We start from the raw sequence: 25,346 nt of genomic DNA on the forward strand, positions 1-25,346 counted from the left end.
CGGCTGCACACAAAGGGCCTGATTCTGATTTGTGAGGTATTGCAGAGCCACAGGGAAGCATACTCAGACTTGCCATGAGAACCAGTCAGCTAGGTCCAGGATGTCTGCATCCAACAACGCAGACCCTGGGCCCTGCTCTACTACAAAATGGAGGCAACACACTGGGCCCGCTAAACACCACAGCATGAATAATATACTGCAGCTAGAAGGGAGCTGCGAGTGATAATGCAGGACCCATTCTGTGCATGTGTAGAATGGGTCATGTGCATGCGCAGATCCCCAATAATCTGATTTGTACATAAACCATCGGGTTTACGTGCAAATATGAATCATATCCAAAGATGCAGGATCTGTCCCAGATCACTCGATTATTGAAATTCTGATTACCCCCATGGTCGCACAGAATGAACGCAGGAAGTACAGTAAGATGCAAGAGACATTGCAGCTGCATACAGAATCGCAGTCGTAGCCTCAAACACCCCCCCAAAATGGTTGCGACACACCGCAGCTCCAGTCACTGCCCAGTTACCTTCCCTAAACAGTCCTTAACTGTCAATCACTTCAAATACATCCTGCCTGCGACCACCATTGCAAGACCTACATGTAAAGACCCATGCGCAGACTGATCACTCAATTGCAAAACAATCAGGTTTGCATACATCGCTGAATCAGGCCCTCTGTGCATAAAACTCAGAAGATAGCACAAATGACAACACTTTTGTTCAAAATTTGTTACAGTATATTACTGTACATTTAACTGTAAATCAGGTCTTATGCTGTGATGAGATTTGTATGTTATGTACCTGATTTTAATTAACATATCTCCTTGTGGCAAAGCTGTTTGATTATATATATATATTTGTATAGCTGCCCTTATCAATATATATCATTATATAGCTGTTACATGATTATTGAAATAAACTACAGAGCTTTTATGATTGGATATGCATCAGAATAATTATATTTATGGAATCAGATGAAGTCTATTAGTTTAATAACCCAACTCTAAAGTGCCAAAGTTTAGGTTGTGCCTAAAACACTAAATGATTAACATAATGTCACTCAGTCCGTGTTTGTATTCTTCCTTTGGCACACTCTCACACTAGCATCAGCATTTGACAGGGTGGACCATCATACAGCAGCTTCTTACCTGTGAATTTTTGGGAAACCTTAGCTTTGAGATCCAGTGTCTATGGTTCTTCAGAAGAGATCTATCAAACCTTCTAAAGTGGAGGTATTTCCCACAGCAACTAATCAGATTGTAGCTATCATTTATCGTGCACATTCTATAAAAAAAGATAGCTAGAACTGGATTAGTTGTTATGGGCAACTTCTCCAGCAATCCTCTTTAGACACATCTACCCCATAGTCTGATATTAGCATGGTATCCAAAGTCTACACATATGGGTTACCTAACCATATTTTTGGCCAGAAAGAATCTCTATGTTAGGTCTTGGAGACCACCGGTTGTGTATGGTCTTTCTGCAATCTGATAATGACAGACTGTTTGACAATCCAGTAAGTATGGGCATTATGAATATGGAAAAATATCCTTAAACCTTGAACAGAGGCCTCTCTGGAAGGTAGTAAAGAATATTCCAAGTCTATGGGGTCCTCACATCGAAAAACCATCATCTACCTTTCTTCTCTAGATTCCAAAAAAGAAAGAAAAGTATCTTGAAACTTCTCCACCATCTCCCAGTACCTTTTACAAATGATACTTTAGCCAAGTAGTACAGTACTGTGGGTCTAAATCAGGCCCGATAGGTATAAGAAATATACAGTAGCTTCCCAACTATATGTTTTCTATAGTGCCCCCATTATATGGTACAGTATGTATATGAAACGTGGCCCCATTCTTATTAATCCCTCCTAAAATATAAACCTAAAGAAAAATATTGCTACTGTTCATTTTTAAACTACATAATAACATGTCACTTATAACAATATTAATATTGCTCTCAATTTTTATTTTAGATTTTTAATTGCTCCAATTGTTACCCTATGGTGTTTGGAAGATTGTCTGTCAGTGTCAGAAAGCCAGTCGGTGTGTTGAAAGTGAAACTGAAGAAATCGGATCACCAAAAGTTTTTTGTTTGTTTTTTAAATGGAGCATAATATTAATATTTTATATTGAAGGGGGCACATAATTATGTAATTTAAACATTAAAAGGGGCAATGTTGTTCACAATCTTTATATTTAAGGGACAATAGTAATAATTTATATGCATTTAATGGGGGCACTTTACATGCAGTAAGGGTATACATTTATAAAATACTAGCTGTGCTTCGCTACGGTATTTCAAGTATTTCCGTGCGTATAACTTTTATTTTGAAGGATTTCCTGGTACAGTAATTAGTCTTACAGCGGGGCATGCTCCGCCCACCGCTGCCAATCTTTGTCAGGCCGCCCGAAAACTATGGATTTCACACTAATGTCGGTCATATTGGACATTTTATTTTTTACCCCTTCTCACTCCCCATGCTGATGGGGGCTGAACTTAGACTTAAATGGCATCGGCAGTGTCACTATTAATCTCAGCGACCCCGAAAACTATGGATTTTTACATTTCACCCCCTTCCCACCCCTACCCCTAGGGGTGCTAGGGGTGTCTTACCCTCACAGTATGTTTTCCAGATTGTACGCCATATGTGTACCAAGATTGGTGTAAATTGCTCCAGGCATTCCAGAGTTATGCTGGAACATACACACATACATACACACATACATACATCCATGTTTATATAGATATAGATAGATAAAATGGATAGCACTAAAGACACAATGCTGCATGTAATACTGATATATAGGATCATAGGGGGATAAAGGGATTTATGTTCCAGCTCATGGATCATCTGGGGGAGGCATAAAATATGGAATATTAGGGTAGAAGAACCCGCAGGCTGGCCAGGGACCCTCCCACTACACCTAGGCTACCACCACGGCCGCAGCCCAGAGGAGAGAAATACAATAGCTGCTGGTGCTTTTATTATGATGGGACAGCTCTATACTGAATCTTGTGTCTCCTGATGACGGTCTGTTTATGACCGAAAACGTTTGAGAGGACCTGTGAATTTATGTTGGACTGCAGTGGACAGTCATTTTGTGCTGTCTGGCTAATAAACTCCTGTTGATATTTAATTAAAGAAAAGACTGGTGAGTGCTCCATTGTTTTTTTTTTTTATATATATATATATATATATATATATATATATATATATTGAATAGGTGAAAAGACAAATCTCTCAAATCTATATGTACAGTATAAAAATTGTATTTCTGACCTTACCCTACAGTTCCGAAGTTTAACTATGGAGTAGGTGGCGTTAATAATGTATGACATGGTGTGTTTTCTGTAGTGTGGGAGGGGCATTTAAGGGAAACAATTACACTTGTATCGAGCAGTGTATAAACGTTTGTCCTCTGTAACTCTTTATTCAAGGTGATTCCAGCTGTAGGAAGATTGGGGGTCATTCCGAGTTGTTCGCTCGTTGCCGTTTTTAGCAGCATTGCGATCAGGAAGAAAACCGCCAGTTCTGCGCATGCGTATGGGCCGCAGGGCGCACGCGCTAAGTACTTTCACACAAAACTATGCAATTTTACACAGGGCCGAGCAACGCTTTTCAGTCGCTCTGCTGATCGGTGAGTGATTGACAGGAAGTGGGTGTTTCTGGGTGGAAACTGAGCGTTTTCCGGGAGTGTGCTAAAAAACGCAGGCGTGCCAGCCAAAAATGCAGGAGTGGCTGGGGAAACGGGGGAGTGGCTGGCTGAACGCAGGGCGTGTTTATGACGTCAAACCAGGAACCAAACAGTCTGCAGTGATCGCAATCTAGGAATAGGTTTGGAGCTACTCAGAAACTGCAGGGAAATATTTAATAGCAGAACTGCTAATCTTTCGTTAGCAATTCTGCTAAGCTAAGACACCCTCCAAGAGGGCGGCGGCCTAGCATGTGCATTGTTGCTAAAAGCAGCTAGCGAGCGAACAACTCGGAATGAGGGCCAGGGTGGTCATTCCGAGTTGTTCGCTCTGTAATTTTCTTCGCATCGCAGCGATTTTCCGCTAATTGCGCATGTGCAATGTTCGCACTGCAACTGCGCCAAGTAAATTTGCTATGCAGTTAGGAATTTTACTCACGGCATTACGAGGTTTTTTCTTCGTTCTGGTGATCGTAATGTGATTGACAGGAAGTGGGTGTTTCTGGGCGGAAACTGGCCGTTTTATGGGTGTGTGTGAAAAAACGCTGCCGTTTCTGGGAAAAACGCGGGAGTGTCTGGAGAAACGTGGGAGTGTCTGGGTGAACGCTGGGAGTGTTTGTGACGTCAAACCAGGAACGAAACTGACTGAACTGATCGGAGTTGCCGAGTAAGTCTGGAGCTACTCAGAAACTGCTAAGAAGTATCTATTCGCAATTCTGCTAATCTTTCGTTCGCAATTTTACTATGCTAAGATTCACTCCCAGTAGGTGGCGGCTTAGCGTGTGCAAAGCTGCAAAAAGCAGCTTGCGAGCGAACAACTCGGAATGAGGGCCCATAGGGGGTAATTCCAAGTTGATCGCAGCAGGAATTTAGTTAGCAATTGGGCAAAACCATGTGCACTGCAGGGGAGGCAGATATAACATGTGCAGAAAGACTTAGATTTGGGTGGGTTATTTTGTTTCTGTGCAGGGTAAATACTGGCTGCTTTATTTTTATACTGCAAATTAGATTGCAGATTGAACACACCACACCCAAATCGAACTCTCTCTGCACATGTTAAATCTGCCTTCCCTACAGTGCACATGGGCCCTCATTCCGAGTTGTTCGCTCGCAAGCTGCTTTTAGCAGCTTTGCACACGCTAAGCCGCCGCCTACTGGGAGTGAATCTTAGCATATTAAAATTGTGAACGAAAGATTCTCAAAATTGCGACTACACACCTCTTAGCAGTTTCTGAGTAGCTCCAGACTTACTCGGCATCTGCGATCAGTTCAGGGCTTGTCGTTCCTGTTTTGACGTCACAAACACACCCAGCGTTCGCCCAGACACTCCTCCGTTTCTCCAGTCACTCCCGCGTTTTTCCCAGAAACGGTAGCGTTTTTTCGCACACACCCATAAAACGGCCTGTTTCCGCCCAGAAACACCCACTTCCTGTCAATCACATTACGATCACCAGAACGAAGAAAAAACCGTGAGTAAAAAACCTAACTGCATAGCAAATTTACTTGGCGCAGTCGCAGTGCGGACATTGCGCATGCGCACTAAGCGGAAAATCGCTACGATGCGAAAAAATTTACCGAGCGAACAACTCGGAATGACCCCCATGGTTTTGCCCAACTGCTAAAAAATTTCCTGCTACGATCAACTTAGAATTACCCCCATAGTAAGGGACTGTGATGTCAAATATCTTTCTTTATTACTTGTTCCTTTTTCTTTATCTAAATCACCATGGTATTCTGTTTTAGTTTAAGGTGACGATTAAGCAACCCACACATCAGCGACATAGCTGTGGATGGATATATTTCCTTGATATATAATAAAAAGTAAATTAATTATAAACTACCCTACATACAGAAAACATATAGAACTGAGAAACAGTGGCCCTCATTCCGAGTTGGTCGGTCGCAAGGCGAATTTAGCAGAGTTGCTCACGCTAAGCCTACGCCTACTGGGAGTGAATCTTAGCTTCTTAAAATTGCGACCGATGTATTCGCAATATTGCGATTACTAACTACTTAGCAGTTTCAGAGTAGCTCCAGACTTACTCTGCCTGTGCGATCAGTTCAGTGCTTGTCGTTCCTGGTTGACGTCACAAACACACCCAGCGTTCGCCCAGGCACTCCCACCGTTTCCCCGGCCACTCCTGCGTTTTTTCCGGAAACGGTAGCGTTTTCAGCCACACGCCCCTGAAACGCCGTGTTTCCGCCCAGTAACACCCATTTCCTGTCAATCACATTACGATCGCCGGAGCGAAGAAAAAGCCGTGAGTAAAAATACTTTCTTCATAGTAAAGTTACTTGGCGCAGTCGCAGTGCGAACTTTGCGCATGCGTACTAAGCGGATTTTCACTGCGATGCGATGAAAAAGAACGAGCGAACAAGTGAGGGCCAGTAATGCCAGAGTAAACAGTCAATTTGCTAAACTAATTGTCTTTGTAAATGTTGTAACATCATGTTCAGGTGATTTTATACTATCTGAAATTCCCTTTCTGTATTGTCTTATGTGATTTGTCACAGTCTCTTATGAATAAAGATTCACATTAGGTTATGCAACAATTCTTGTTATTTATATTCAGTTTGCCAATTGTATTTTTTTTTTGTCATGGCAATGATTACATCATCACCTGTTTTTCCCTTATGGTTCACAGATTGTTCATTACATTTTCAGTAAAAAGCATTAGACATCACAATTACTGTACCAGTCAATGAAAATCAACCCTACAGAATTACCTACAGTAGAGTACTGTAAAATGGCATACTGTACATTTAAAAGTGCATTAATGCCTTGTTTCCTACTGTAAAGAAATGTAAATTACTGTATACTAATAAAAACTATATTTAATATACTGTAAAATAACAAATGATATGGGGGGGTATCCAATTAGCTGCAATAATGACACTGCCGCGAAAAAAGGGTTTTTAACGTTATCACCATTATCCAAATACATTGTGAGAAAAAACAAATTTTTCCCACGAAAATACTGCCAACATTCAAATGCCATGACAATGGGACATCGCCAGCATTCCATGGGTATCACTCCTAATTGAATTGACACCTGGGAGTCTAGTTCAATGAGGCTACATTAACTAAGTTTAAGCTGAATTGGGTGGGACTGAGGAGAAACCGGTTCCGGTAAGAATGGACGACCATGTTATGGTCGACAGTCATTAGGTCGACCACTATTGGTCGACATTGACATGGTCGACATGGGCACATGGTCTACACATGAAAATGGGAGACACATGAAAGGTCGACACATGAAAAGGTCGACATGAGTTTTTTTCCTTTTTTGGGTGTCGTTTTTTTTTGCGTAAAGTGACGGGGAACCCCAATTAGTGCACCGCGTCCCCTCGCATGGCTCTCTTCACTCTCCATGCTTCGGGCAAGGTGCCTCGCTCCACTACAGCTGCACTCGGCACAGATTACCATTCCCAATTGTAGTTCACGTGGATCGTAAAGTATGGAAAAGTTCCACAAAATAATTTTTTTTTAAAAATTCATGTCGACCTTTTCATGTGTCAACCTTTCACGTGTCGACCATTTTCATGTTTCGAGCATGTGTTCATGTCGACCATGTCAATGTCGACCAATAGTGGTCGACCTAATGACTGTCGACCATAACATGGTCGACCATCTGAAAGGATACCGGAGAAACCAATAGCTATTGAACACTTCAGGCCTGATTCTGGGGTGTCTATTTATGAAGCAGTGAAAAGAGTGGAGAAGTGAGATAGTGGAGAAATTGCACATGGCAACCAATCAGCAGTTCTGTATAATTTTATAGTATGCAAATTTAAATGTTACATAAATGTTGATTGGTTGCCATGGGCAACTTTACCACTAGTGCACTTCTCCACACTTTTCACTGCTTCATGAACAGACCACTAGTCACATGCACTCAGTAACGCCGGGAGGGGTTGAGATGGGTACTGTTTAGCTGGGCCAGAGCCTATTGGAGGGGCCCTGTGGCGGCCTGGGTTCCACTACCCCACCTTCACTTTTGTAGAAACTTCAGTCAGGGAGAGATAGGACTGACGGCTGCTGCAGCAGCCTTTCTCCCCAGCCTAGCACATGGCACATGCTGCTGTGTGCCGGGCTGGAGAGAGAGGAAACTGCAGAAGTAGACAGTCCTTTCTCTCCCTGCATGGAGGAATCACACCCATTGACTCCGCAACTCTCTGACACCCCCCCCCCCCCACGCTCGCACGGCCACTTTGTGACTGCAAGTACTATAACTATCTGTTTTTTCATATCTTCTTTGGAGGGGTCTGGCCATACCTCCCTCATTGACCACACCCCCAGTATCGGGGCACGGCAGAGCAGTTGGCATCCCAACATGCGCTACAGATTTTGGATGCAGTAAAATCATTTTCTTTTTCTGCTGCACATGCATCTATGTTGCACTGCGCATGCATCCAGGTTGCATGCACACAGAGAGTTGGAGTTGCAATTGAGGCACACGGGAGACGCATGGTCTCTGAGATATCTTGGAAAAGTCCTGGATGTTCCTGGCCTGTGACTAGATGGTTACTTACTAAACAGTGTAGTGTTATGGGTCTGTCTCTGAAGTGTTTATTTGCTCAGATGCTCAGTCGTTCACGCTTACGTAGATGCGACTACGTCCGACTCATAATCAACCCCATTGTTCGGCTGTAGTTCAGTCTTCCCCGCCTGACGATCATTCAGGTTAAAATGATCTACAGTATGCAGGAGTCTCTGCACAAGCAATTGTGAAGGGAATAGATGAGACAGGTGTGCTGGTGAAAAGACACTAATAATTAGAATAAATGGTGGCATATAACCTACTGATCTAAAAAAATGAATTTGTTTTATGCACCTAGTAGCTATACAATGTCTCTAAATATATAATTCACTGGTCACATTATCAGTATTATATTGAATTGTTATTCCTAACCACAGTGTAAATGTGGGGAAAGCACTTTGGCACTGGTAAGTGTCTGTGGTTATGGGCTCAGGATTAATACTCGTTATGGATGATCGTCCCTGGCATTTTCCATAATGTCTAGCTAGCCTGTTTTTTACTGTACACTCTGATGTTGATTGTGTACAGATAATCCCAGGTCAGCTTTGGTCTAAGTGGCATTCAAGCATTTTTGTCCAAATCTTCCTCTAGCTTTGGGACACAAAGGACTTCTATGTGATACTAAATATCTTTAAACTTGTTGATTTTAGTGCAAGATTTTTCACATACATTGGATGTACAATGACTATTAATGGTATTTACCACCCTTGGTACCTCTTACATTTTGCTGTCTTACAACAACATGGAACTATTGTATGAAGGACTTAAGTGAAATTTATTTCCCCTAATCAGAAGTTATTGATATTGGCCCTCATTCCGAGTTGATCGGTCGCAAGGCGAATTTAGCAGAGTTACACACGCTAAGCCGCCGCCTACTGGGAGTGAATCTTAGCTTCTTAAAATTGCGACCGATGTATGCGCAATATTGCGATTACTAACTACTTAGCAGTTTCAGAGTAGCTTCAGACTTACTCTGCCTGTGCGATCAGTTCAGTGCTTGTCGTTCCTGTTTGACGTCACAAACACACCCAGCGTTCGCCCAGGCACTCCCACCGTTTCTCCGGCCACTCCTGCGTTTTTTCCGGAAACGGTAGCGTTTTCAGCCACACGCCCCTGAAACGCCGTGTTTCCGCCCAGTAACACCCATTTCCTGTCAATCACATTACGATCGCCGGAGCAAAGAAAAAGCCGTGAGTAAAAATACTTTCTTCATAGTAAAGTTACTTGGCGCAGTCGCAGTGCGAACTTTGCGCATGCGTACTAAGCGGATTTTCACTGCGATGCGATGAAAAATACCGAGCGAACAACTCGGAATGAGGGCCATTGTGCCAATGAAAAAAACGTATTCCATCAAATTTGTCAGCATTAATTAGGAACAAAAACAGAAGAGAATATATTAGTAATCCCCCTTCCTCCTACCTTTGGCAGCAATTGTAGCTGAATCTGTTTGGGTAGTGTCTACCAGTTTTGTACATCTGGGCACTGGAAAAGAACCCTATGCTTCTTGGCAACTTTGATCCAGCAAGTTGGATGGTGATCATTGTTGAACAGCAATCTTAAAATGTTGCCACAGATGTTCAATGGGATTGAGATCAGATATTTAACATTTAACTAGGCCATTTCCGGCCATTTTTAGTGTTAAGCTACAGTACTTCAGTGTGGCTTTTGCTATATGCTTTGGGTTATGTTGGATGATAAATCCTCTTTCAAGTCCAAGAGCTCTTAAAGATTGCAGCCAAAATCCTGGTTTTCATCCAAAACTTGTTTGTGCCAAGTACTGTGGCTGACGAGTATGATTTTGATGTTATCAGACCATAGATCAGATCATATCTCTGACATGTCTTTGAAAAAATGGTAGCCGGTCTTTGATGTTAGTTAATTTCAAAAAGGACTTATTTTCCCCCACATTCCCATACAACCCTGATTTATGCAGCATGCATGTTATTATTGTCCCATGCATACTCCCATCTCCATAATGGAAGACAGTAACTCCTTTGTAGTTTTCATTGGCCTATTGACTGACCTCCTTTTACTACAGCTCTTCCCTACCCTATCGCTATCCCTCACCCTAACCCCCTCACCAAACCCTCATCTTTCACCCTAATGGAGGCATGGTGTGTTAAAACTGAAATCGTACACTGTACATAAATGGCGGCGCGCTTAGTCGCAGCGGCTTGGAGCTCCCGTGGGATGAGAATGGCAGTAGCCTACTTTATTTTTACATTACTTGCATTGTTGTGTCCTTGTGGTAGAGCTACGATACGGCTTACCTACCACCGTGAGGTCCTGTTGGGACTACAGGGAGGCAGCGCATCTATGGAGATCCGAAGTGGTTGTGCCGGGAGTGAGGCGGCGCGTGGAGGAGTGGAGAGGCGTGGAGGAGTGGAGAGGCCCTGCAGAGACGGATCCGGAGCGAGGTCTGGTGTGTCCGGTGGCCCTGTGAGAGGTGACTGGGTGCTTCGGACAAGGGGCACTGTGGCCGGCGCTGCTGGCGGTAACGCTGGTGCTGGCATAGCGGGAAGTGACGATGTGCTTCCGGCCACGGTCGCTTCCTCTGACCCTGCTGCTGGCGGCGACGCATCCCTGGAGACGGCTGCTATGCCGGAGAGGCTGGTCCCCCCGGTGAAGGGGGGTTTGGGTGCGTGTAGCCCGCGGCTGCCAGCGCAGGGTGCCAGTAGTCAGGAAAGAGAAGGCCATCGTGTCCATTACTCCCACCATCACTGCAGGAGATCTGGACACAAGATTAGACGGGATGATCCCAGCTGGGGTCTAAATTCTGTGGGAAGCTGGATAAAGGTGCCCACGCAGGGAGAGACGGCAGAAGCGTGGTAAGAGGGCAGGAGTTAAAGTGAGACTTCAGCTTTGCCCGGTGAGGCCTCCTTTGCCTAGCTTACTCTTGGCAAATGTTCGTTCTCTGGTAAATAAACTGGATGATATTCACGCAGAAATAGCAAATAAACGCTGTTGGAGGAATGGTTCCCTTTTAATTTTCACTGAGACTTGATTGACTGAGACTGTTCCTGATTCCGCTTTGGGACTTATAAACAGAATTTTGTTTAGAGCTGATAGGACCGTGGCATCGGGGAAAAGTAGAGGTGGAGGGGTTTGTATCTATGTGAATACGCTGTGGTGCTATCACTGACCTGATTTGGGAGTGTTGTGGACTCGGGGCTTCTTCCGATGACCGGGAAGAGGAACCGCTACTGGGTCGCAGTAGAGATGGCCGGATGTAGGTCTTCCTCATGCAGGATTAAGACGGCAGGCAGGAAGCACAGAGGAATTCTTGAAGGTCTCCTGAAAGACAAGACTTGTAGAAATACTGAAGGCTGAGGTACTGAGATATTGAAGGCACTGTGGTGTTGGAGACACTGTGGTGTTGGAGGCACTGAGGTGCTGGGAGTACAGAGAGTGCTGGGAGGCACTCGGAGGCACGAGGGTGCTTGGAGGCACGGAGGTACTTGGAGGCACGAGGTAATTGGAGGCACGGAGGTGCTTGGAGGCACGGGGATGCTTGGAGGCACGAGGTGCTTGGAGGCACGGAGGTGTTTGGAGGCACGGAGGTGTTTGGAGGCACGAGGTGCTTGGAGGCACGAGGTGCTTGGAGGCAGGGAGGTGCTTGGAGGCAGGGAGGTGCTTGGAGGCAGGGAGGTAATTGGAGGCACGGAGGTGCTTGGAGGCACAGAGGTGTTTGAAGGCACCAAGGTGTTTGGAGGCACGGAGGTGCTTGGAGGCACTGAGGTGCTTGGAGGCAAGGAGGTGCTTGGAGGCAGGGAGGTGCTTGGAGGCACGAGGTAATTGGAGGCACGGAGGTGCTTGGAGGCACAGAGGTGTTTGGAGGCACCAAGGTGTTTGGAGGCACGGAGGTGCTTGGAGGCACGGAGGTGCTCGGAGGCACTGAGGTACTTGGAGGCACGGGGTGCTTGGAGGCACAGGATGCTTGGAGGCACAGGATGCTTGGAGGCACAGGAGATCACAGGGACGAGGGAGCTCTGGAATCACAGCTTCCGCAGGAGAAACGAAGATACTCAGGCACCGGATCTCTGCCTGGTGTCTGGTTTTAAATCCCCCGCCCTAGCCTGATTGGCGGAGCAGGCAGGTGACGTCAGACCTGCTCCGCCTCCTTGCCCTCTCTTATGATGGCGGCGTCCTTGCTTCCGGGAAGCAGCCGGAGGGACGCGCCGACCCGCCGCCAAAGCCGGAGACCGCCAGGAGAAGAGAGGCGCCGGGCAGACCAGGCCACCCGCAGGGACAAGCGCGGTCGCCGCTGCCCGAGGTGCGTGGCAGTACCCCCTCCTCCAGGAGTGGCCCCTGGACACTTCCCGGGCTTAGTCGGATGTCTGGAGTGGAAGATCCGAACCAGACGAGGAGCCGTTACTTCAGTAGCCTCAATCCAACTTCTCTCCTCAGGACCATAACCCTTCCAGTCCACCAAGTACTGTAATTTTTTATGAAGATAACGAGAGTCAAGAATAGCTTTGATTTCAAACTCCGCTCCAGCTTCTGCCACTACAGACGTTGGCCTAGGGAATGCTGAGTGGAACCGATTCAGAATGAGGGGACGGAGTAGAGAAACATGAAAGGCGTTAGGTATTCGAAGATGGGCAGGCAAACCCAGTTTACAGACCACAGGATTTAAGACTTGTAGCACCGGGTAAGGACCGATGAACCTTGGAGCGAATTTCATGGTGGGCACCTTCAACCGGAGATTACGTGTGGACAGCCATACCCTGTCCCCAACTTTATATTGAGGTGCGGCTCGCCGTTTCTTATCTGCGAAGAACTTGTACCGGACAGAAACCTTCTTAAGATTAGCATGAACCTTTCTCCAAATTTGTCCAAAGTGTTGTAGAGTGGACGCTACAGCAGGAACCTCTACTATCGGAAGGCTTGGAAATTCTGGAACACGGGGATGGAATCCGTAGTTGACGAAGAATGGGGATTCCCCAGTGGAAGAATGAAACAAATGGTTATGGGCAAACTCCGCCCAAGGCAACAACTCCACCCAGTTGTCCTGTGAAGGAGAGAGATACAAACGAAGAAAAGTCTCTAGATCTTGATTGACTCGTTCCGTTTGACCATTTGTTTGGGGATGATAAGCGGACGAAAACTTAAGTTTAATTTGTAGGGTTGAACAGAGGGCTTTCCAAAACCTGGCGGTGAACTGTACTCCACGGTCAGAAACAATCTCTTGTGGCAACCCATGCAAACGAAAATGTTCTCGGATAAACAGTAGAGCCAGTTTCGGTGCTGTCGGGAGACCAGTCAAAGGCACAAAGTGTGCCATCTTCGAAAAACGGTCAACGATAACCCAAACGGTGTTGCAACCCTTGGAACAGGGCAAGTCAGTGATGAAGTCCATGGAAATGTGAGTCCAGGGTCTCACAGGGATAGGCAGAGGACGAAGTAACCCTGCAGGAGGCAGACGAGGAGATTTATGTTGTGTACATTGGGGACAAGAATTAACGCAATCTTGTACATCCTTCCTCATGGTGTTCCACCAGTAAGACCTTTGCAGAAACTTGTACATCTTCTGGGCACCGGGATGACCGTAAAACTTGGAGTTATGGACCCACAGTAGTATTCCTGGCCGGAATCTAGCTGGTACGGACATTCTTCCAGGAGGAGGAGCTGGAGTAGTTAAAGCAGCAGAGACAGAAACTGGATTCAGAATTCATCCTCGTCTGTGGAAACTTGTGAACGGGAAAGCGCATCTGCTTTAATATTGAGAGTCCCGGCCCGGTACTTGATAATGAACGAGAATCGGGAAAAGAAAAGTGCCCATCTCGCCTGGCGAGGATTCAAGCATTGTGCGGATTTGATGTACAGCAAATTCTTGTGATCCGTGTAGATGGTAAACACATGTTTAGCCCCTTCCAGAAGATATCTCCACTCTTCCAAGGCAGATTTGATAGCCAAGAGTTCCTGGTCTCCAATAGTGTAATTTCGTTCGGCCGGAGAGAATTTACGAGAATGGAAGCCACACGGATGTAATTTCTTATCAGAGGTGTACTGGGAGAGAACAGCCCCAACCCCGACTGAAGATGCATCAACTTCTAAGAAGAAGGGTTCATCGAAATTTGGTTGTTGGAGAACTGGCGCCGTCATGAAAGCTAACTTTAAGTGAGAAAAAGCTACAATGGCTTCCGGAGGCCACAAACTTGGATTAGAACCCTTCCTCATCAGGGCGGTAATGGGCGCAACAATGGTGGAGAAACCCTTAATGAATTTCCTGTAGTAGTTCGCAAAGCCCAGGAACCTTTGTATTGCTTTCAAAGAAAGAGGCTGAGTCCAGTCACGAATGGCAGACAGCTTTTCCGGATCCATGCGAAGCTCCGTCCCCGAGATGATATAACCGAGGAACGGAATAGATGTTACTTCAAAGGTACATTTGGAAAGTTTGGCATAGAGATGATTCTCTCGTAAACGGTGGAGCACCTCTTTAGCTTGAGTCCTGTGTTCGACAAGATTCTTGGAAAAGATCAGTATGTCGTCCAAATATACCACAACACTCTGATACAGCATGTCACGAAAGATTTCATTGACGAATCCCTGGAAAACCGCGGGAGCATTACTAAGACCAAACGGCATCACCAAGTATTCGTAATGCCCATCTCGGGTATTAAATGCAGTCTTCCATTCATCCCCCTCTCGGATGCGTATAAGATTATAAGCTCCCCTCAAGTCGAGTTTGGAAAAAATGCGGGCACCACGAACCCTATCAAATAATTCTGTGATTAGTGGCAAGGGGTATTTATTCTTAATAGTAATGTTGTTTAAGCCGCGGTAGTCGATGCATGGTCTCAACCCCCCGTCCTTTTTCTTCACGAAAAAGAAGCCCGCACCAGCAGGGGAGGAAGAGGGGCGAATAAATCCCTTGAGCATATTGGACTTAATATACTCCGACATGGCTTGAGTCTCGGGAAGAGACAGAGGATATGTGCGACCACGGGGTGGCGTCTTCCCTGGGACAAGGTCAATAGGGCAGTCCCAAGGCCTGTGAGGTGGTAACAGGTCAGCAGCTTGTTCCGAAAATACGTCCTTGTACCCTTGATATGCCTCCGGAATGTGCTCTTCATCCGTTTTGGAGGTGACACGGAGCGGACAAACAGGAGTAAGACAATTAGTGTGACAAAAGGAACTCCAGGACAGAATTTGTGACGACTTCCAGTCGATGTGGGGATTATGACCTTTTAGCCAAGGCATTCCAAGAACCAGATCATGGGGCATTTCTGGGATTACCAAGAGTTCCAAATCTTCCTGATGTAGAGCCCCGACCTGCAGCTTAACTGGCCCCGTGCGCGACATTATAAGACCTTTGGAAATTCTAGTCCCGTTGATAGCCGTCAGTGAAATTGGCCGCTCGATAGGCTGTAACTTTAAACCCAAGCTTTGGGCACAGAAGGAAGAAATGAAGTTCCCTGCAGCTCCGGAATCCAATAGGGCTTCACAAGACTTGGAGACTGAATCGGAGACTAGAGTTACTGGAAGCAAACAGTCCGAAGTTGGAGAAGCTTTTGTCGTAACCCCCAGCTTGACTCCTCCGGAACAAGCTAGGCCTGCCCGTTTCCCGGACGAGATTTACAAGATTTAAGAAAATGATCCGCGGCTCCACAGTAAAGGCAGAGTTTACCCTCACGACGACGCTGTCGTTCTTCCGGAGACAGTCGGGATCGGTTAATTTGCATGGGCTCATCTGAGCTAGGTGAGGCCACCGGTCTAGGAGTAGGATTCCGGAACCTGGAACGATCCGGACGGCTACGTTCTCTTCCACGCTCCTGCATCCGAAGATCCACCTTGACGCAAAGGGAAATCAGATCTTCTAATGGATCCGGCAGATCTCTGGTAACCAGCTCATCTTTCAGCCGGTCGGAAAGACCGTTCCAGAAGGCAGCTCTCAGGGCGTCATTATTCCAGCGTAGTTCGGAAGCAATGGTCTGGAAATGAACCACGTACTGACCCACGGAACGGGCGCCCTGTCGAACACGGAGCAAGTCGGAAGAAGCAGTGGTCATTCTGCCGGGTTCGTCGAAAATCCTTCGAAAGGACGAGATGAAGTTGGTATAGTTGGAAACCATGGGATCAGATCGTTCCCATAATGGAGACACCCAATCCAAAGCAGAACCTTCCAACAGAGAAATAATATATGCTACCTTGGACCGGTCTGTAGGAAAGTTGTGTGCAAGTAGCTCGAAATGTACCTCGCATTGGTTCAAGAAACCACGACAATTTTTAGGATTCCCATTATAGCGGGACGGAGTAGGCAGCTGAAGGCGTGGAGTGATACCGGCCGATGGTTGAACATTGCTGGCAACGGCGACTGGTGCGACTACTGGAACAGGTGCCGGAATTACTGAGGCTAGAGACGCCTGAATCTGATCCAGACGCCCGGACAACTGCTGGAGGTACTGCATCACCTGGCCTTGTGCCGCTTCCTGACTTTGTACTCGAGAAGCCAGGTTCTGGATGGCACTTGAGTCCGTGTTCCGATTCCCCGGGTCCATGGGGCCTGAGTATACTATCACTGACCTGGTTTGGGAGTGTTGTGGACTCGGGGCTTCTTCCGATGACCGGGAAGAGGAACCGCTACTGGGTCGCAGTAGAGATGGCCGGATGTAGGTCTTCCTCATGCAGGATTAAGACGGCAGGCAGGAAGCACAGAGGAATTCTTGAAGGTCTCCTGAAAGACAAGACTTGTAGAAATACTGAAGGCTGAGGTACTGAGATATTGAAGGCACTGTGGTGTTGGAGACACTGTGGTGTTGGAGGCACTGAGGTGCTGGGAGTACAGAGAGTGCTGGGAGGCACTCGGAGGCACGAGGGTGCTTGGAGGCACGGAGGTACTTGGAGGCACGAGGTAATTGGAGGCACGGAGGTGCTTGGAGGCACGGGGATGCTTGGAGGCACGAGGTGCTTGGAGGCATGGAGGTGTTTGGAGGCACGGAGGTGTTTGGAGACACGAGGTGCTTGGAGGCGCGAGGTGCTTGGAGGCAGGGAGGTGCTTGGAGGCACGGAGGTGCTTGGAGGCACGAGGTGCTTGGAGGCAAGGAGGTGTTTGGAGGCACGGAGGTGTTTGGAGGCACGGAGGTGTTTGGAGGCACGAGGTGCTTGGAGGCACGAGGTGCTTGGAGGCAGGGAGGTGCTTGGAGGCAGGGAGGTGCTTGGAGGCACGAGGTAATTGGAGGCACGGAGGTGCTTGGAGGCACAGAGGTGTTTGGAGGCACCAAGGTGTTTGGAGGCACGGAGGTGCTCGGAGGCACGGAGGTACTTGGAGGCACGGGGTGCTTGGAGGCACGGGGTGCTTGGAGGCACAGGATGCTTGGAGGCACAGGATGCTTGGAGGCACAGGATGCTTGGAGGCACAGGAGATCACAGGGACGAGGGAGCTCTGGAATCACAGCTTCCGCAGGAGAAACGAAGATACTCAGGCACCGGATCTCTGCCTGGTGTCTGGTTTTAAATCCCCCGCCCTAGCCTGATTGGCGGAGCAGGCAGGTGACGTCAGACCTGCTCCGCCTCCTTGCCCTCGTTTATGATGGCGGCGTCCTTGCTTCCGGGAAGCCGCCGGAGGGATGCGCCTACCCGCCGCCGAAGCCGGAGACCGCCAGGAGAAGAGAGGCGCCTGGCAGACCAGGCCACCTGCAGGGACAAGCGCGGTCGCCGCTGCCCGAGGTGTGTGACAGGTGCTCAAATGCTGTTCTTATTGAAACTTATTGTTCTGAGAATTTAGAATATTTATTGATTAAGTGCAGGCCTTATTATTTGCCCCGTGAATACTCTGTTATTATGGTAATGGCTGTTTATATTTGTCCGCAGGCTAATGCAGGTTATGCACTCGACACTTTATATGATATATTAACTGGTTTACAGTCCAAATATGTGGACGCTGCTTTTATTATTGCTGGGGATTTTAATGGGACTGATTTACAGTCAGTCCTACCTAAATTTTATAAATATGTTCAGGTGCCCACACGTGGTGACAATATTCTGGATCAAGCGTACACTAATATGGTCCTTGCTTACGAGACAGTTGTCTTTCCACATATTGGGAAATCAGATCACGTTTCTTTATTTTTGTTCCCCAAGTATAAAACCCTGGTTAGGCGCGTTAGGCCTATGGAAAAATCTATTACTGTATGGCCAGAAAATGCCGTAGCGAGGCTCCAGGATACTTTAGCATTTACAAATTGGGAGTTGCTAATCGAGGAATCCATGAGAGGTGGGTCTATAGATATTGACTTATTGGCAACTATGGTAATAGGCTATATAAATTGTTGTGTAGAAAGTGTAACAACTAAGCAGTGTTTTAAAATTTTTGCGAAGGAGAAACCTTGGATGAATGCAGAAGTTCGCTCCCTGCTAAAGTCTAGGGATAGGATTTTTAAAACGGGGGATAAGGACGCTTATTCGGCTGCAAGAGCGGAATTGAGGAGGGGGATAAAAAAGGCAAAAATTGAGTTTTCAGACAGGATGGAAGATAGGTTTAGGCAGTGTAATGATTCCAAGAGTATGTGGAGGAGTCTGCAAGATATTACCGATTATAAACCTAGGAAATTGACGTCGAGTGTATCAAATAGTACGATGGTAGAAGATCTTAATGTTTTTTATTCTAGATTTGATAAGAACAACAAAACTACTGCTAAAACTGTTGAGATCAGATCTGGAGAGGCCCCGGTAGTATTGGACGAACAGGATGTTTTGAAGTGTCTCAGAGGTGTTAGTATGGGCAAATCTGCTGGCCCGGATGGGATCCAGGGTAAAATCCTTAGGAAATGTAGTAATCAATTGGCTGGGATTTTTATGGTAATTTTTAATATTTATTTACATGTTTGTAGAATACCAAACTTTTTTAAGGTCACAGAAATTATTCCTATACCTAAAAAGGGAATGCCCAAATGTCTTGATGATTATCGACCTATCGCGTTAACATCATTAGTTATGAAATATTTTGAGCGATTAATGGTAAAACATATCAAATCTCATTTTCCTCAAAATTTTGATCCTTTTCAATTTGCTTATCGGCAGAATCGGTCCACGGAAGATGCAGTATTGATGGTTTTACATCAGGCTTTGACCCATTTGGATAAGAAAGGGACTTGCGTGAGAATCTTATTTGTGGATTTTAGTTCTGCGTTTAATACTATTGTTCCGGCATCCTTGGTTCTTAAGCTTTTTAATTTGGGCTTAAATGGTTTTATGTGTAATTGGATTTTAGATTTTTTGACTGATAGGCCACAATTTGTTATGCTAGGTAAATCTGTGTCTAGTGAGGTCCGTATAGGTACGGGGGTTCCGCAAGGGTGTGTTTTGAGCCCGTTATTATATTCCTTGTTTTCATATGATTGTTCTTCAGTCTCAGATTCTGTTAAAGTGGTGAAATTTGCAGATGACCTTGCAGTTGTAGGTTTGATAAGTGGAAATGATGAGACATTTTATAGACTTGAAATTTTACGCTTACAGGAATGGAGTAAAGTAAATAGTTTGATTTTAAATACATCAAAAACTAAGGAAATGGTTGTTGATTTTAGACGTGGCAGCAATAGACCATTACTTCCTGTATTTTTGGGATTCATTTAAATTTTTGGGTATGTATATTGCAAATGATTTAACTTGGTCCTTAAATTGTAATTTTTTTATTTAGAAGGCGCAGTAGCGCCTTTTTTTCTTAAGGAGACTCAGGGCGGTCTGCTTGAGTACGAGCACTTTGGTCAAGTTTTATCAAAGTATTATTGAGAGCGTTTTGACATACGGGATTATAGTATGGTTTGGGAACTGCACTGTAGCCGAACGTATTGCCCTGGAACGTGTGGTCAAAACTGCTAGTAAGATTATTGGGGTACCTTTGCCTTGTTTGAAGGACTCTTATGGGAAAAGAGTGCTAAGGAAAGCTAGGTGTATTCTGGCTGATGAAAGTCATATAAATTGTATGGTTTTTGATAGATTGCCATCTTTAAAACGTTTTGTCGTACAGTTTTTTTCCAACAGCCGTTCGGATGTTAAATGATCACTAGGCCCAGTGTTAAATCAGTGTTAGACTTTGTATAACTAGAGCATGGTTTTTTATTGTTTATTCTCTTCACACGAATTGTTCCTATCTGTATTTCATTGACATTATGTTGCTGTCTTGTTAATGACAAATAAAGTATATTATTATTATTATTATTATTAAGTGCTAATGACAATGGTAGGCTGACACCAGAGGAAGGCAGGCCAATGTGTCACTTTGCACAGTTGCTGAAAGCTTGCTGATTCACTGCATGAGAGGTAAGGCTTTGCTCACTGAAGCTTAATGAAACCTATGCAAATGGAATAACAGCTTAGGAAGTAAACTTTCTGCACAGAAGCATTCAAGCTTTGCTGATTCTCTGAGGAGTCCAAATTGTGTATGCCAGGGTAAACCTTCGTATGGGCTTTTACTTGGCTAATACAAAAACAGAGGATCTTATTCAGGTCCCGATGGACCTGAGGTGCATTTCACAAAGTATGATGTTCGGTACTTAGACCATGCACCGGACCGATACTGCACATGTGCAGTACCGGTCTTAGATGGTGGACGCAGTACTGCACCAGACTGTCAGTGATTGACAGACTGATGTCACTTGGGGATGGGAAGGGGGCAGCAACAGCCTTTTTTCTGAAAACAGAAGCATATTGCCACCAATTTGGCGGAAGGATGAGGCCAGGATCTCCATCAGAGGACAAAGATTTCCTGGCCTCTAGGTAACAGCTGCGGCGGCCAGCTTACTTGATCCAATGGGTCATTCAGCCAGCTGACAGTGTCAGAGATGATTTGATACTGAATCCTAGGATGCAGCTCTGATCAGTGACGTCTCCTGCTCAATTACCATGTTAGTGCTATCACTGCAGCTTATATGTATGTATATATATATATATATATATATATATAAAAGCAGCAGTGATAGCTACTCTGTCCACATTTTAATCAAGCCCAAAATGCCTTACTTTATTAAAACCTTATATTAGGGTGTTATTAAATACATTAATTTTTTAAAGGTCAATTATGAAGAGCTTAGCCAGATTAAAGCTACATGAATGGTATACTGTTCTTTTCAGAGAAAGCAAATAAATGGCTGCGAGTCAAGTAGAGTGACATAACCCAGTGTCAGTCAGCTCCTGCATCAGCTGATAACATGGCAGGAAGCATAAAATGGGATAATGTTGCTCAAGAATCAAATGTCATTTTGACATTGTATAAACAGCATAATGAATATGTGGCATAGTTGTGGTCACCAGTGAATAATAAAGATATAGAAAAACATGAGAAGGTTTGGATGTGTGTTGCCTTAGAAATAAGGTATGGCGGTATACATGGAGGAATACATTGGGTATCCGGACTCTGGGTCAACACCACTTAGATCGACACCCATTAGGTCGACACCCTTTGGTCAACAGTGAATAGGTTGACACTAGAAATAGGTCGACATAAGCATTAGGTCAACATGCAAAGAGGTCGACATGAGTTTTTCAATTTTTTACTTTTTTTGGAACTTTTTCATACTTTATGATCCACGTGGCCTACGATTGGGAACGATAACCTGTGCCGAGCGCAGCGATGCACCTTGCCGAAGCATGGAGAGCCAAGCGAGCCATGCGAGGGGACACGGTGCACTAATTGGGGTTCCCGGTCACTTTACGAAGAAAACGACACAAAAAACCCATGAAAAACTCATGTCGACCTTGTTCATGTCGACCTAATGGCCGTGCCAACCTATTTCTAGTGTCGAACTAGCCACTGTCGACCAATAGGTGTCAACCTAATGGGTGTCGACCTAGACACTGTCGACCCTGAGTCCCATACCATACATTGTGATGAAATACTGTACTAGTCAAACTGTCTTTTGATTGGAATGTTTGTCTACAAATATACTCAAGGACAGAGAAAGATTTGTCTCATGAGGATGGATTCATTGCCTACTCAAAATGAATGTATCAATATGTATAAAAAGTAAATTAAGCAGTTGTTCTATAGTAGTATTTTCCAAATCCGGACCTCACAAGCCCTAAACAGCTCATGTATTAAGGATTCTTTAAGCATGCACAGATGGCTTGTTCTGCCACAGAGAGAAATCCTGAAAACAAGGGGGTGCATGAGGACTGTTATTGGGAAAAACTGATCCAGAGTACAAATCTATTTTCCCTGTGTTAAACATAGTGGTAAGCATTGCTGCTTCAGAGCACTATGGTCATTAGTTTATTTACAGACGAGGGTCTTTTCTATGCGGAGCCTTTAGATACTCTGATTAGGTACTCAGGGGCAGATGTATTAAGCCTGGATAAGGGGTAAAGAAGTAATAAAGCAGTGATAAGCGCACGCAAGGTGATTTCGCACCAGCCAATCATCTCCTAACTGTCATTTTTCAAATCTGTAATGACTGGCTGGTGCGTTATCACCTTGCGCTTATCACTGGTTTATTGCTTCTTAATCCTTCTCCAGGCTTAATACATCTGCCCCCCTGACGGGTCAGGGCGTTTATGTGAATGGCAAATACCTCTGTGTAGCGCTGTGTAACTAGCGGTGTTATATAAATAAACATAATAATATGCTGTCACGGACTTGGAGGTAATTCAGACCTGATCGCTCGCTAGCTGTATTTTGCAGTCCTGCTTTCACATAGTCGCCGCCCACCGGGGAGTGTATTTTAGCTGTGCAAGTGTGCGGTCGCAAGTGCAGCCGAGCGGTACAAAAAGATTTTGTGCAGTTTCTGAGTATCCCAGGACTTACTCAGCCGCAGCGAGCACATCAGCCTGTCCGGGACCGGAATTGACGTCGGACACCCGCCCTGCAAACGCTTGGGAACGCCTGTGTTTTTCCAACCACTCCCAGAAAACGGTCAGTTGCCACCCATAAACGCCTTCTTCCTGTCAATCTCCTTGTGATCGCCCGTGCAAAGGGATTCTTCACACAAACCCATCGCAGAGCAATGAACCACTTTGTGCCTGTGCGACGTGCCTGCGCATTGCGGTGCATAAGCATGCGCAGTTCTGACCTGATCGCAGCGCTGCAAAAAATGCTAGCGAGTGACCAGGTCTGAATTAGGCCCCTGGTTCTGTCCCTCAAGCTCGCTGCCTAGACGCCATCCTTGACTTTGAACTGTCTTTTGCTACCCACATGCAATCTGTCTCTAAATCATGTTACATACAGTACATCTAAAAAATACGAACTTATCTTACACAAGACACTGCAAAAACTCTAATCCATGCACTCATTATCTGCCACATTGATTATTGCAATACTGGTCTTACGAAAAACAGACTCCATTACAATCCATATTGAATGCAGCTGCAAGGCTGGATGTGTGTTATCTGCTGATCTGTTCTGTCAAACTCTCCATTGGCTACCTGTATTCAGCTGTGTTCAATTTAAAATACTTTTACTTACATATAATGTTATTAACAAAACTACACTAACATACATCTCTTTGTTTATCTCAAAATATCTCCAAACTCGACCTCTCCGGTCTGCACAAGATCTCGCTCCCATTCATGATTGCAGGACTTCCTTAAGGCTCCACCCACTCTGTGGAATGCCCTACCATGCACAGGAAGACTCTCCTCTAATCTCCAAACCTTCAAGCATTCTCTGAAAACTCACCTCTTCAGGCAAGCTTACCAAATTCCGGAAACCACAAGCATAACCTTTATAAACATTCATATCTAATTACATCCTCTTTGTACAGTCCACACATACTGTATACTCACATATATTATATTTCTTCAATTTGACATCCTCCTGACCTCTCGTCAACATTGCAGTGTGACTACTGTATATCATACAGCCCACCAAGAAACTCTACAATCTGGCTGGACCATTTTGTAATAGATAGCACCTATCCTTGTGTATCAATACCTATTTCCCTATAGCTTGTGAGCTCGGCCTTCCTACCTCTACTGTATGTCTGTCAGTTATTACCCAGTTTTCTACTATAACTGTTGTTCCAATTGTAAAGTGCAATGGAACATGTTGCGCTATATAAGAAACAGTTAATAAATAAATAAGTTATTTAATAGCAAGATCAGGGATGACATTTTAGAATTTAGATTATTTCATTATTGACATATTTGAATGTATATTGATCATTTATTCAATATTTTAAGTGTCATTTTTCATTAATGCTAATTATTTTCTGAGACTGACTATGCGCCTCGTTCAGAGATGAACGGTAATTCAAAGCCCCCTTGTAAGTGGCATTGAATTAACATTCAATTTGAAGGATGTAACATGCATGAAGTGTCACATTAGAAGAGACACTTCCTTCATATAGCTGCGATTTCAGCACTGCGACCAAGCTGGGATTCAGCTTTATGACCATTGGTGTTGTTTATGCAGATGGCCAGCTGAATAAGCTTCAACTTATGCAGCTAACCAAAGGAAGAGGGGTCTGCAAGGTCAGGAAGTCTGTGTGGCAACACGGAGACCCTTGACTCTCCCTCCAAGAACACAGGGGTAATACTCCCTCATTTACAGGAACACAGGCCTCCTCCTGCCCCGTCCCCACCCCCCTCAACACAGCTGCCTGTCATTTATTGCACCTTCTACTGCATCAAGACCCAGTGGTCCTTGCTTTGCTCTTGATACTATTTGGCCTGGATTTTTGTTGCCCCCACAGTAGACACTGTGATATTGCATCAACATGGTGAGATCAGGTATCTTCATTTTTTTCTGAGCCTCATCACTGGTAGATTGCAGGCCATTCACATGGAATGAAGATATGCATTCACATTCCTGGTATGCTTCCCTGGGCAATACTAAATTTTGAAGCTGAACCAGAGCCCCCAACTTTGCAGTATCCAGATATCCAGAAAGGATTATGGTCAGTTATAACAAAATTCCACTCAAGTGATGTAGAGTACTTTTCTTGACTTGACGGTATTGATGTTTGCAGAGTTCCACTTAGATTGTCAGAGGCTTTGACTACCATGATGATTATACACTCTTTGTAAACCTGTACCTGAGTCAGCTCAGCTCTTAGACCCTTCAAACAACAATCAGCGTACAAAATGAATGGCTTTTCAAAGTTGAAAATGCAAACACCAGAGCAGTCATCAGCCTCTGCTTTTTTTTTTCTCACAAAAGCAACATCTTATGTGGC

The sequence above is a fragment of the Pseudophryne corroboree genome, chromosome 4 (assembly GCF_028390025.1).
Source record: "Pseudophryne corroboree isolate aPseCor3 chromosome 4, aPseCor3.hap2, whole genome shotgun sequence".
Taxonomy (NCBI): domain Eukaryota; kingdom Metazoa; phylum Chordata; class Amphibia; order Anura; family Myobatrachidae; genus Pseudophryne; species Pseudophryne corroboree.